Below are 14,219 nucleotides of genomic sequence, written 5' to 3' on the forward strand. Positions count from 1 at the left end.
ACAGAGTGTTTGTTGTGGGGGAGGAAGGGAAAGGAGAATGTGAGCCGCTTTGAGACTCCTTAGGGTAGTGATAAAGCGGGATATCAAATCCAAACTCTTCTTCTTCTTCCTGGGCTGCCTTCTTGTGCCCCCCATGCTGGAGAGCATGTCCACCAGCACATTTTCCTGCTTCATCGCCGCCACCATGCCAGGGATCGAGGCGGTGGGGAAGGCAGAGGACGTTTTCCACCGCCCCCTCCCTTGTTTTGGAGTTGCTGGGGGGGGGCGCTGGAGGGATCTTTGCACCATGGCACTGGATATGCTTAAGATGGCTTGGCCTCATGTATAATATATCATGCTCTTAAATACCATGGGGAAAGTCAAGTGTTGGCACAGTACTAGGGACATATTTCAGAATATAAGGTTGTCTTCAAGCTGCAGTTAGAATCAGAGAATTGTAGAATTGGAATACACCCTAAGTCCAGCCCCCTGCAATCCCTGACAGATGTACTACCCACCCTCTAAAAAAAAAAAAATCCAGTGAAGGAGATTTGGCTGCTACAGGCAGGCAAGCAGCCAGCCCAGGTGGTGGGCAGCACAAGCAAGCTGTTTAGTGAAGGGGCGGGGGCACTTCACAGAGTGGTTTGCAAATTGCTCTGCGAAGTGCCTGCCCTCTTCTGTTAAATACAGCTGCAGTGAAGTTTAATGGAGGGAGAGCAGGTGCTTCAGAAAACTGCTCTTTGGTGCACCTTCCCACCACCACCTTTAAAAGGTTAAGTCTTGGGGTGAGGTGTAGAGGTTGGTGAAGTATAAAAGGGGGAGGGATTGGTCAGGTGTGGGGATGGCAAGAGAAGCAAGCTAGGGCAGCTGCCTCTAGTACTTGCAAACTTACGTATTTCATCACTGATTTCTCCATGGAAATGAAGGGATCGTATTTGGAAATATTCTATATTTTGTTTCATAGGATGTGTGCAGTGACTTTCCATACGATGTTTGCACAATGATAGAAAACCCTGTCTGTGGCAGTAACGGTGTAACATATATCAATTTATGTCTATTCTGTAAGGCCAAAAGGTGAGTACATTTGTACTGCTGTTTACCTTCCCGCCACAGGGGTACCTATTTATCTACTTGCACTGGCATGCTTTTGGACTGCTAGGTTGGCAGAAACTGGGGCAGAGCAACGGGAGCTCACCTGAGCGTGGGGATTAGAACTGCCAACCTTCTGATCAGCAAGCCCAAGAGGCTCAGTTGTTTAGACCACAGAGCCACCCACATCCCTCCATGGCATTTGCCTTTACCTACATTTGTATTAACCAATGTATGGGAAGGTAGAAAATGAGATATCCAGTAGAGCTTTCTGAAATATACAGGCAGGGGTAGCAACAAGATTTCCTGGGCTCAGTACACTGGGTGGGGAATGGGGTCCTTGCACACACACCCCTGTAATCTATTGATGAGCTGCTGCTTTTGTAGATATATTAACTTAGCCTAGCCTGCATCACAGTTACAAAGATAAGATGGGGGTGGGGGAGGAAACAGAGGATAATGTACATAATCTTGAGTGTCTGATGCTGAAGTCAATTCACCCTCATTGGTGGGTAGTGCTGTGGCCAGGCCCCAGACCCATAAGTGATTCAACAAATAGCAGGCTGGATCGCCCAGCTGCCAGCTATTGGCCATTGGGCAGGCATTCCCCTAGCAGGCCCAACCAGCCAATGGGGATGCTTGGTCCCACTCTGTATCGCCTGGTTCCTGCATCCATTTTCCAACCCTCCAAGTGTCCTTTTTTCCAGGGACGTCCTTGATTTAGAGAAACGTCCCGGTTTCTGATTTGATCCTGGAATGTCCCACTTTTCTTTAGGATGTCACTATTTTCATTGGAGAAATGTTGGAGGGCATGGAGTTATCCAACTCCTGAGCCATCGGAAGTCAATCCTGTATAGGGAAGGGTTTTTTAAAAAAATGTTTAATGTTTTATTACCTTTTTATATATGTTGGAGGCTGTCCACAGTGGCTGGGGCAAACCAGTAAGGTGTGTAGGGTATAAATATTAAAATTATCATTATGGAATGGGATGTCCCTATTTTCATCAGAGAAATGTTGGAGGGTATGCATTTTCTCTACAATGCAATTCTATGCATGCCTACTGAAAAGTAAGCCCATGGGTTAAAGTGGATATGTTTCTTGTCTGTATTGCCTGATGTGTCTGTGTTCTTTACAGTGCAATACTTTGGATGTCTATTGAGAAGTAGACCCTTAGTCTCTCGAAACACAGCTTTATTATTTTTCTTTTTCTAGGGCAAGTGGAGGTGTTCTAACTATTGTTCATGAGGGTAAATGCAAGCCAAAGGTAAACCTCACTATTGCATTGTGATAATTTATTATTTATTATATTTCTTACCTATCCTTCACCGTGAAGTCCCAGGGTGGTTTACAATATAAAAAAACACACAATATATTGTGGTTGTCCCCCACAAAAGCCTTTCCACTGCTTTCATTGCAGAGTCATATCTATTTCTGTAGAGGCACATCAGGCTAAAGGCACTGGGTGCATGTGTTTGTACATTCACATACCAATTCACTCCCACAAAAGTTGAAATGCAGGCAAAGGGCTCTTTAAATCTCCTTTTCCCTGGTGTGAGCAGCTAAAAAAACTTTGGATGAACCCGTCCTTTGGGTACCTCAGATGTTCAGTACCATTTCTTTCCACTTGTCTCCTGGCTGAGAAACTTCAAGGAGACACCCAAACACCTCTTGCTATTTGAAATATACTCAGAGTCGCAAAGTGATTTCATGCTCTTTATTCAGGTCATAGTGGTGAGGAGGAATGAAAGTCCCCTCAAAGTATCTGCTTTATATACATTATTCACACAATGGGCTGCACGTGATTGGCTAATTCCGGACTTCTCCTGTAGGCCAATCAGGTTGTGGATTCACTTCTATCTGGAGCTGGATTGGGTGGCTCATGCCGACCAATCATACTGCTGCATTGTTCTAGGACTAATCAGACTGCTGCATTCTGAATCCTATTGTTCTAGGACCAATCAGACTGCTGTATTTTGGATCCTATTGTTCTAGGACCAATCAGACTGATGCAGTTTGGATCCTATTCAATTCAGTACATAACACCCCTCCCCTCTAAGTTCCAGTCCTGCCCGGGAGGTCGCATTCATAGTCCTGAGGTACGCTGGCGGCCTACGTGTGCATTGCGGCCTGGGGTGTTCCCTGGTCTGGGGTTCAGGTTCTGGCTCGTGTTCCAAGGATGCTGGCTGTAATGGGGCTGTTTAATCTGGTGCAACCAGCTCGCTCAGTCGTGGTTCTGGTTGCGGTGTCCTTTCGGCCTCGCGTGTCCTCTCTGTATTTACTGATTCTGCCTCTCCTGCTGGCCCCTCCTGTTCTATGGGCCTCATTGCCCCACTGTTCCCTTGGGACTCCTCTGACCCTCCTCCTCCTGGTTTTCTCCCGGGAATCGTCGCTGTATCTGGTCACAGTGGCGGTGCCAGCAGTGCCCCCCCATCTGTTAGGTCCGGGGGTTCCTGCCTTCCCCCACCACTACCTCATCCTGAGCTCTATCGGGGTGAAGGCGGTCCAATCTGATTGCAAGGCGCCGACCCATTAGTAGTTCAGTGGGGCTCTGGCCAGTTGTTGGGCTGGGGGTGCTGTGTTATGCTAGAAGGAATGTGGCAAGGCGGTACTACCAATCCCCTTGCGTCATGCGGCGGAGGGTGTCCTTGGTGGTCTGGACCATGCGTTCTACTTGGCCATTGGTGGCAGGGTGAAATGGCGCCGAACGGATGTGGCAGATGGCGTTCTGCGCTGTGAAGGTTTGGAATTCTCATGACGTAAATGCGGTCCCGTTGTCTGAGTCGAGAGTGTCAGGGAGCCCGTGGGTTGCAAACAGCCTGCGTAGTACCCGGATGGCTGCGGACATGGAAGTGGACGGTACCAGTGCGACTTCCAGCCATTTGGTGTAGGAGTCCACCACTATGAAGAATGTTTTCCCCTGAAAGTGGCTAGCGAAGTCCACATGCAGGCGTGACCATGGTGCTCGAGCGGACTCCCAGGACTGGACTGGGGCCCTTGGGGGATCTGGGCGGGATTCTTGAAAGGCCTGGCAGTGTTTGACCCAGGCCTCTATCTCTCCGTCGATCCCCGGCCAGCACACACAGCCTTCATTCTCAATACCCCTGGGTGTGTCTTGTGTAGGGCTGTGAGGACCCTTTTGCGGAGGAGCTGGGGAACAACGACCCTGCTTCCCCATAACAGGCACCCCTTGTGGGCCGACAGTTCATGTTTGTGGGTTGTGTAGCTGGCAAATTCTGGCCCGGGGCTGCTGCTGGGCCATCCCCTCCACACCCAGTCCAGGACCCGGGAGATGACCCTATCTTTCTTGGAATTGTGTGCAAACTCTTGTGCCTGAATAGGGCGGACGGGAAGCAGCTCCAGGCTCATAACCTCTTGTGCAGGTGCTGGGTCAGGGCCTGTTTCCGGTAGTGGTAGCCTGCTGAGGGCATCCGCATGGCCCATCGCCTTCCCAGGGCGGTGAATCAGTGCATACTGGTAGCTGGCAAGGAAAATTGACCACCTGAGGATGCGAGGAGACAGTACTTGGGGTTCTGCTTTTCGGGGGCAAACAAGCCAAGCGACGGCTTGTGGTCAGTCACCACGGTAAAGGGCCACCCGTACAAGAAATCATGGAATTTTTTTACTCCCTTCACGATTGCCAGACCCTCCTTGTCGATTTGCGAGTAGTTCCGCTCGGTTGCGTTGAGTGTCAGGGAAAAGTATGACACCGGTACCTCTCTTCCATCTTGGGGTTGGTGTCCCAGGACAGCGCCGATGCCATAGGGAGAGGCGTCGCATGCTAGCACCACCGGCAGCCTCTCGTTGAAATGTGCCAAGACCTAGTTTGAGACAAGCAAGTTCTTGACTGCCTGGAATGTGGCCTCCTGGTGCTGGCCCCACACCCAAGGGGCCCCACACCCAAGGGGCTTGTCCAGGAGTCTGTGTAGGGGCTCCGCTACCGCTGCCTTGTGGGGAAGGAAGGAATGGTAAAAGTTCAATAGTCCCGAGAAGGCCTGAAGTTCAGTCTTGCTCTTGGGCGCTGGAGCATCACAAATGGCCCGTACCTTGTCCCCAGTCAGGTGGACCCCTTCTGCATCCACCATAAATCCCAAAAAGTCTACCTGAGGCACTCCTAGTAGACATTTTTCCCGCTTCACCTTGAGACCCGCCGTCTGGAAATGGTGCAGAACGGTGCGGAGGCAGTCCTCAAACTCCTCTGGTTTGGGCCCAGCAATCAACACATCATCGAAGAAGGGGGTGACGCCAGGAATCCCTTTAAGGAGAGAGTCCATTAGATTCTGGAATATGCCTGGCGCCACGCTGACACCGAATTGCAGCTGCTTTACCCTGAACGCTCCTCTGTGCATCACAATCGTCTGTGCCACTGCTGTGGCCTCATCTATTGGCAGGTGTTGATATGCTTGGACCAAGTCCAGCTTGCCAAAAAATTTTGACCCAGCCAGGGTGGCAAAGACATGGCTGACCACTGGCACTGGGTATGCATGGGCCGTGAGGGCCTTGTTTATGGTACATTTGTAGTCTGCATAGATGCGGACCGAACCATTAGGCTTGACGGGTGTGACGATTGGGGTTTCCCAGGGGGCATTAGGCACTGACTCCAGCACTCCTTGTTCCACGAGCCGGTCCAATTCCTTGTCTATATGAAGTTTCAGGGCAAACGGGACCCAGCAGGCCTGGAGCCTGACCGGTCGTACTGCGCGGTCAAGCTGTAGAGCAATTGGGGGGGCCCGTATACTGTCCCAATTTCCCATTGAAAACCCCCGGAAATTCCTTGCATATAACGCCCACGTCCACTTGTAAGCTAGTGTGGTTCACCCCGGTGACGGCTAGCCCCAGTGGTCCAAACCATGCCAATCCCAGTAAGCTAATGTAGAGACCCTTGACCACAAGCAAGTGTCGCGTCCGCCCTCGGTATTGCACCCTGAAGATCACCACCCCCATTGTGGGGACCTTACGTCCTGGAGGGTGAATTGGGCCGGCCTGAGTTTCTGAATCCTATTGTTCTAGGACCAGTCAGACTGCTGCATTTTGGATCCTATTGTTCTAGGACCAATCAGACTGATGCAGTTTGGATCCTATTCAACTCAGTACATAACACTATTCATACTGCAAAAACTATGTGTTAGCTTGGAAGAAATAAAAATCTGAGATGAATAATATTGTTGGAAGGGGAGGGAGCTGAGGTTGTGCTGGAAGTGGCAGCTGGAAAGCCTTTGGAGGCTAGATTTGGCGCTTGAGTCTTCAGTAGTCTATCCTTCATGTCAGGTATGGCCAAACTTGGCCCTCCAGCTGTTTTGGGACTACAATTCCCACCATCCCTGACCACTGGTCCTGTTAGCTAGGGGTGATGCGAGTTGTAGTCCCAAAACAGCCAAGTTTGGCCATGCCTGCTTTATGTAGAGCAATTGTTCTGATTCTCTTGTTCTGGGTTTTCTTTTTCTCATGTGCATAAATGTAAACAAAATCAGTAGCAATTGTTATATTAAAGACAGTAAGCTTTGTTACTGAGTGTCATTTCAAGCACCATGTAAGAAAGTGACCTGTTCCATGGAGGGATAAGTGAGACAGCCTGTCCAATCAAACATCTGTATTAATTGGGAGATAAAAAATTACGATGTTGATAACCCTTTGCAGGAGATTTGGTTTAGCATACATTACAATACAAGTTCAAGGACTGATATGAGAAAAGCAAATGCAAGTTTTATTATGTATACTCTTAAACCAACTTTTAACACAACTTTTCTTTTCCAATTTATCTAGGAGGTAGAAGAGGAAAAGGAGGAGAAGGAGGATGAAGAAGAAGAAGAGGAAGAGGAAGGGGAGAAGAAGGAGAAGGAAGAGGAGGGGGAGAAGCAGGAGGAGGAGGAAGAGGAGGGGGAGGAGGAAGGGGAGGGGGAGGACGAGGAGGAGGAGGAGGAAGAGGAGGGGGAGGACGAGGAAGAGGAGGGGGAGGATGAGGAGGGGGAGGGGGAGAAGGAGGAAGAGGAGGGGGAGAAGGAGGAAGAGGAGGGGGAGAAGGAGGAAGAGGAGGGGGAGAAGGAGGACAAGGAAGGGGAGAAGGAGGAAGAGGAGGGGGAGAAGGAGGAAGAGGAGGGGGAGAAGGAGGAAGAGGAGGGGGAGAAGGAGGAAGAGGAGGACGAGAAGGAGGAAGAGGAAGGGGAGAAGGAGAAGGAGAAGAAGGAAGAGGAGGGGGAGAAGGAGGAAGAGGAAGGGGAGAAGGAGGAAGAGGAGGGGGAGAAGGAGGACGAGAAGGAGGAAGAGGAGGGGGAGAAGGAGGAAGAGGAGGGGGAGAAGGAGGAAGAGGAGGACGAGAAGGAGGAAGAGGAAGGGGAGAAGGAGGAAGAGGAGGGGGAGAAGGAGGACGAGAAGGAGGAAGAGGAGGGGGAGAAGGAGGAAGAGGAGGGGGAGAAGGAGGAAGAGGAGGGGGAGAAGGAGGAAGAGGAGGGGGAGAAGGAGGAAGAGGAGGGGGAGAAGGAGGAAGAGGAAGGGGAGAAGGAGGAAGAGGAGGGGGAGAAGGAGGAAGAGGAGGGGGAGAAGGAGGAAGAGGAGGAGGAGAAGGAGGAAGAGGAGGAGGAGGGGGAGGGGGAGAAGGAGAAGGAGAAGAAGGAAGAGGAGGGGGAGAAGGAGGAAGAGGAGGGGGAGAAGGAGGAAGAGGAGGAGGAGAAGGAGGAAGAGGAGGAGGAGGGGGAGGGGGAGAAGGAGAAGGAGAAGAAGGAAGAGGAGGGGGAGAAGGAGGAGAAGAAGGAAGAGGAGGAGGAGAAGGAGGAAGAGGAGGAGGAGGGGGAGGGGGAGAAGGAGAAGGAGAAGAAGGAAGAGGAGGGGGAGAAGGAGGAAGAGGAGGGGGAGAAGGAGGAGAAGAAGGAAGAGGAGGGTGAGAAGGAGGAAGAGGAGGGGGAGAAGAAGGAGAAGAAGGAAGAGGAGGGGGAGAAGGAGGAAGAGGAGAGGGAGAAGGAGGAAGAGGAGGGGGAGAAGAAGGAGAAGGAGGAAGAGGAGGTGAAGGAACAGGAAAAGGAAGAAGAGAAGGAGGAGGAAGATGTAGGTGTACAATTTATAATCAAAATGAATTCAAAGATATTATGTTCCTCATTTGCTCTCGCTGCAGAATCATACTATTTTTTATTACTGTATATACCAAAATCAAAAATAAGCTAGTTTTCAAATGGGGCAGCATTCTGTGGCCAACTTGATGCCTGTGGGAAACCCACACGCAGGACTCGGGCACCAGAGCAATCTGCTATTCCTGTTGTTTCCAGAAACTGGTATTCAGGGGCAGAGCGCAGCCATCGTGGCCTGTAGCCTAGTGGTGCACCACTTTTGCCATCTAATTCCCCCCCCCCCAACAAGCAAATTCATTGTTCATTTCATTCATTGCAAAATCATCATTCATTTCAATTGTTCAGGCGTTCAGCATGGAAAATTTATATTATTATTGCAGGATAAATGCAGAATGTATCGGGTACCCGCACTGAAATGCGCAAGGGAAGAGAAACACGTCTGTAGCACGGAGGACATAACGTATAGCAGTTTATGCATGCTGTGTTTTGCAAAACAGTAAGTCAACCGAACTGTAGGATTTCCTGCAGCAAAAAGCACAGTTGGAATAATGCTAATGGAATTCTGCACTTAAAAGGTATTGACAGTGAAGCAGGATTGAAAGATATATGTCTGGGTTCCAGAGAGGAATATTCTGTACACCTAAGGCTGCACGTGGCTCTTTCCTTCAAGCAGTAGCTCCCCACACTCTGCAAGCTGCTGTTTCTCAGGGTAGAGCCACACCACACATTTAAAGCACATCCAATCCACATTTAAAGCACATTACTAACCCCCAATTCCCGTGGGTACTGGGAATTGTAGGTTTGTGAGGGGGGAAATTACAGCTCCTTAGATTCTTTCAGGGGTGACATGTGCTTTAAATGTGTGCGTTGGTTGCATTTTAAAGGTGTGGTATGAGAGAAAACCTCAGTGGTTTCCTCAGTTTCAAGGGGCTTTTCAGTGGCTTGAAAGACCAAGAAACCCTCGCACAAACACAAAACACCACACAGAGCACTTGGGTTCTGGGGCTGTGGCGACATATTGTGTCATATTTCCACTGACTCCATGCCCAGCTATAAAACAACAGCACCAGCACAACAGAGCATGTAGAACATACTGCTACTCTCCAGCTTGCTGGAGCAAAGGGAGAATCCACATCTGCCAGCAACGTGGCTGTCGTTAGTGTTGCTACCCCAGCAACAGGGAGAAAGACTGCACAGGGCTTTTAAGGCAGATAGAAATACAGTGGTACCTCAGGCCCCATTAGCTAAAGTAGTGCTTCAGGTTAATAACAGTTTCAGGTTAAGAATGGACCTCCGGAACGAATTCAGTACTTAACCCGAGGTACCACTGTAGATGGAGAAGATGGTGTACAGCCGCCCCTAGTATCTAGAACCACATCACTCCAACATCAGTGCAATATTGTGCTGCAGAATGGTGCAGTCCAAGGCAGTTTTTGCTGACCTTGTGGTTGCCTTTTCGTTTATGTCATTGTAACTAGACCCGAGAATAGGATTGGACTGTATCTGTAATAAGTATGGGGAACCTGTGGTCTTCCAAAGATTGTTGGACATCAGTTTTCTCTCAGCATGGCCCGTGGTTAGAAATGAGGGGAGTTGTGCTCCAACAACAACCAGAGGACCACAGATTAGCCACCCCTGCCCAGATTATTTTGTGAGTTTGTGGAATGTGTTAATCTGAATAAGTATTGTGACTCTATGTTTTTTTTCTACATTCAAGGTTCAAGAAGGAAATTAATATGGCGCATGAAGGCAAATGCAAGGTAATGGTACCTATTCATTTTATGTTCAGAACTTGCTTCCCTTTTCAAATAATTACTTGACCATTGGTTTGAGTCCTGCCCTCCAGAGGAGGAGAAAACAAGCTTGTTCCCTCTTTCACATGAGATATGTGAAGATGGTTGTCATATAACTTCCCAGTCTCCTCTTTTTATGCTAAACATACCCAGTTTCCTCAACTGTTCCTCATAGGGCTGGGTTTCCAGACCCTTGATCATCTTGGTCGCTCTCCTGTGCACACATTCCAGCTTGTCAAGATCCTTCCTAAATTGTGGTGCCTGAACTGGACACAGTACTTCAGATGTGATCTGACCAAGGCAGAATAGAGCGATACTATTACTTCTCTTGATCAAGACACTATACTTCTGTTGATGCAGCCTAGAATAGCATCACACTGTTGACTCAATGTCAAGCTTGTGATCTACTAAAACTCCTAGATCCAAGTACGACTGGCAAGCCAGGTGTCCCCCATCTTATATTTGTGCAACTGATTCTTCCTGCCTAAGTGCAGAACCTTACATTTGTCCCTATTCAAATGCATTTTGTTGGTTTTGGTCCAGTTCTCAAATTTATTAAGGTCATCTTGAATCTCAATTCTGTCTTACTGGCTACCCCTCCCAGTTTGGTGTCATCTGCAAAATTGATGAGCATCCCCTCAGTTCCTTCATTCAAGTCATTTATAAAGATGTTGGACAACAATGAGCTGTGGACAGGACCCTGTAGCATGGCACATCGCTTGTCACTTTTTTCCAGTATGATGAGGAGCCATTAGTAAACATTTTGGGGGTTCGATCAGTCAACCAACTACAAATCCACTTAACAGTTACCTTGACTCACACACATTTTACCAGTTTCTCCACAAGAATATCATGGGGGATTTCTTTCCGAAATCAAAATACACTACATCCACAGCATTCCGCTGATCCACCAAAATTGTAACTTCGTACTCTTGAGCTGCAGCATCAGGTCTAGGAGATCTGAATTCATTTAAAGTAGCTAGGTGTTCCCTTGCCACCTCTATTCCTATTTTAGGCTGTAGTTCCCTCCTTGCATCATTTATTCTGGGCACTGCTTTCCTTTTGGATGAAGAGTAGGTTTTGAGCAGTTCTACCTTCTCTCTGTCACCCAATAGCATTTCTCTGTCTTCTCCATGCAGGGAACCTACTATTTGCTTGGTCTTCCTCTTGCTTTGAACATAGCCAAATAAACCTTTCATTATTATTTTTAACCTTTATTGCAAACCTGAGCTCAGTCTGAGCTTTGGCCTGCCTGACCTTCTCCCTACAACTGCTGGCTACTCATGTACACTCTTCATGATTTCCCCTTTCCTTCATTTCTTGTACATGCCCCTACATTCTTGGCAAAGTTTGAGTTCCAACAGATATCAGGGTAATTGAAACCTTCCATGGCTATTACATCTCTCCTTTTTGAATGTTTGGTAATCTGCTGTAGGAAGGCATCATCCAAGTCTTCAGTCTGGCTTGGAGGCATACAGCAGACACCTACAGTAAAGTAACTGATGCTTCTCTCTCCTACAATTTGTGCCCATATATTCGCAATTTGCCTTCCATGTTCCAGGTCATAGAGTTCTTCACCAGTCTACACATCCTTAACATAGAATGCTCCTCCTCCTCCCTTCTTGTTAGTCTATACCTTTTGAACAGGTTATACCTTTCAATTTCTACATTCCAGTCCCGATTCTCATCCACCAGATTTCAGTAATGCCTATTAGGTCATATATGCCACCCTGTATTAAGAACGCAAATTCATCTTGCTTGTTTTCCATACTCTATACTAATGCACAGAGACAACTGAAACCACAAGTCAGCCCTCCCCAGCAGCTTCCTTCTTGTAGTTTCCTGCTTTGAAACAGGTACCTGTTTCAAAGCCAGTGTGGTGTAGTGGTTAAGAGCGGTAGTCTCCTAATCTGGGGAACCGGGTTCACGGCTCCGCTCCTCCACATGCAGCTGCTGGGTGACCTTGGGCCAGTCACACTTCTGTGAAGTCTCTCAGCCCCACTCACCTCACAGAGTGTTTGTTGTGGGGGAGGAAGGGAAAGGAGAATGTTAGCCGCTTTGAGACTCCTGAAGGGGAGTGAAAGGCAGGATATCAAATCCAAACTCTTCTTCTTCCTCTTCTACCTGTGGCACCACTTCAGTTTCCTGTGCATCCATGAAGCTATTATCCCCAGTACCAGGTGTTCTTGTGTCGTCTGTAATGTTGTCTCCTTCCCTCTCAAGATCTATTTTCCTCTCTTTGTGGACCACAACCTCAAACAGGAAGGAGTGGTGAAAAAACCACCTGTGCCCCAAGGCCCTTCCTGCCCAGAGTCTCATAGACCCTTGCTATAGGTTGAAGGCTGTGTCTGGCAGCATCATTTGTACCTGCACGAATCAGAAGGAAGGGGTTGTGGTCAGTGGGCTTTATAAGACTTCACAACTTCTCTGTATTTTTAACTAGTTTTGAGGGCTGTGCACACACTGCACATGCACCCTGACCCAACCTGGGCCAATCTAGGGAACACCCAAGTAGGATCCAGATCCAAATCAAACAATTAAATGCCAAACACTATATGGTCACAAGGAGAGAGCAGGAGAATGCAAAGTGCTACTTCACCAGCACATTTCCTGCGAGAGACTCAATGGCAGAACAGAATCCTTCAGGCAGCAGGCTTGCACCCTTGGTGAGCAGCTCCTAGACTTTGGAATTGATCCAGGCACCAGGTATGCCACACTGCAAGTGGGAGAGGGATATGGATGTTAGCAGGAGAGAGAATGGTTTGCTTTTATGAAATTTGGCTACATTGCTTATAAGTTGTTTTCCCCTTCATTCCTATTTTTTAAATGTAGGTTTTCTTGCAGCATTCCTTACTATGACAAACTACACCTTTATTTTTCTGTTTTCATTTTCACAGAAAGATGAATAACGATAGAAGAAACATTATTCTTCAACGGAAGACATTCTTTTGATTACTCTTTGCAAAGATACTGTATCTGTACCATGTACTGAAAAGAACAGTTTTTATTGATTGACTGATAGAAAGAAGCATATACAGTGGACGCTCGGGTTGCGAACGTGATCCGTGTGGGAGGCATTTTCACAACCTGTAGCATTCGCAACCCGCAGCACCGCGTCTGCGCACGCGCAGGTCGCAATTTGGCACTTCTGTGCATGCGCAAAGCATTATCTAGTGCTTCTGCGCATGCACGAGCGCCAAAACCCAGAAGTAAACCGTTCCAGTACTTCCAGGTTCGGCGCGGTGCGCAGCACGAAAACACGCAACCTGAAGCGTCTGAAACCCGAGATATGACTGTATGAGAGACAAACATTTTACAATGAGAAATGTAAAACCCATTCACTCACCATTTAAAGGTTTTTCTCAAAGATTCATGGTTTGAAAAGCTGGTGGCAAAAATATAAAGTTTATTTAATCTCCTGTATTATTCCAGGATCTGTTGTGCCCAGAATAAAATACATATTTAACAAATTATCATCTCAGATTGTGTGTTAAAATGAGTACTGCTTGCCACCCGAAGAGTCGGTCAAAACACCTAAGAGACAGTTGAAATACTTGCCGTTTACTTTGAATAAGGGTTTGATTTAAAGCAAGGATGGAGAGAGGCCAAATGTGGCCCACACAGGAGCGGAGGAAGTGGCTCGGGCACCTGGTGTGGCGCGTTCAAGGGCGGGGCGAACTGCCCATAGGGATGGCATGGGGTGTGTGGCACCCAAAGGGATGGGACAGTGCGTGCAACACCCATAGGGACAGGATGGGGAGTGCCGCGGGGCCTCAGCCACCCTACAGCTGGGGGGAGGCAGCGAGCGAACAGTGCCGCCTGCCATTTTGTCACCCCTTCTCAGGGTGACCCGGTACACGCTGCATGCCCTTCCTACACCCCTAGGCCCACAGTCTCTCCTCCCTGTCCTTTCCCCTGCTTATCAATTCATCTTAAAAACCAGTCCCCCATTAGAATCAGTGCAATACTTCTTTCAAGTCTAATTTTCAGAGAGGCATTTTCAGAGTGGGGCCAGTGGAGGGAGCAGGGAGGGAAAAAATGCCTGCTTATCAAAATTGCTCACACTGAATGCAACTAGGCTTGGAAACTGCCATCAGTTGGAGTCAAATTTATTTTGCTCTTTGTCTCCAATAGTTCTGTCTTCACGAGATTGGTTCAAGGCTTAGACTCTACGCTAGAGATTCTCAAACTGATCTGGCCTACCACCCCCCCTGTTCAGAAGAAGAAGAAAAATACTTATTGCCACCCATGGGGGTGGACCGGCTCAATCTGATCAATATAATGCTGTTTGTCAATGTACACT

At 48.3% G+C, this 14,219-nt stretch overlaps 2 long non-coding RNA genes across 2 annotated transcripts; both read left to right on the top strand.

Annotated features, from left to right (window-relative positions):
- Positions 1-951: 951 nt before the first annotated feature.
- On the top strand, positions 952-6,891 carry LOC309362614. The gene is made up of 3 exons (XR_014165040.1): positions 952-1,053; positions 2,281-2,332; positions 6,829-6,891. It is a non-coding gene; the product is annotated as an uncharacterized lncRNA (long non-coding RNA).
- Positions 6,892-8,006: 1,115 nt separating this feature from the next.
- On the top strand, positions 8,007-13,387 carry LOC309362691. The gene is made up of 4 exons (XR_014165087.1): positions 8,007-8,103; positions 8,504-8,619; positions 9,841-9,889; positions 12,814-13,387. It is a non-coding gene; the product is annotated as an uncharacterized lncRNA (long non-coding RNA).
- The last annotated feature ends 832 nt before the right edge of the window (positions 13,388-14,219 follow it).

The sequence above is a fragment of the Podarcis melisellensis genome (assembly GCF_964234715.1).
Source record: "Podarcis melisellensis genome assembly, chromosome: 2".
Lineage (NCBI taxonomy): Eukaryota > Metazoa > Chordata > Lepidosauria > Squamata > Lacertidae > Podarcis > Podarcis melisellensis.